Here is a 401-nt window from a genome sequence, read left to right on the forward strand (position 1 = left end):
CCCCCCCCCACCCCCGCCACGTTCCCATGTCCCCTCCGCGTCCCTCCACCCCACGACCCTCTATCCCCTCCAGATTCCTCCAACCCCTCCATGCCCACATGTCCCACCGCGGCCCCATGTCCCACCGCGTCCCCATGTCCCACCGTGTCCCCACATACCACGTCCCTCCACCCCACGTCCCTCTATCCTCGCTACATCCCTCCAACCCCTCCACGTCCCCATGTCCCCCCACGCGTCCCTCCGCCCCCCCGGTGTCCCCGCGGCCCCCACCATGGCGCCGCACGTTGCAGCACTTCTTCAGGTCCATCATGATGTTGAGCAGCGACACCTGGTTCCCTCCGCCCCGCGAGTTCAACGCCTCGAAGTTGCGCGTCAGGATGTACTTGTAGTACTTCCTACGG

The sequence above is a fragment of the Aptenodytes forsteri genome, unplaced genomic scaffold, assembly GCF_000699145.1.
Source record: "Aptenodytes forsteri isolate BGI_AS27 unplaced genomic scaffold, ASM69914v1 Scaffold833, whole genome shotgun sequence".
NCBI classification, from domain to species: Eukaryota; Metazoa; Chordata; class Aves; order Sphenisciformes; family Spheniscidae; genus Aptenodytes; species Aptenodytes forsteri.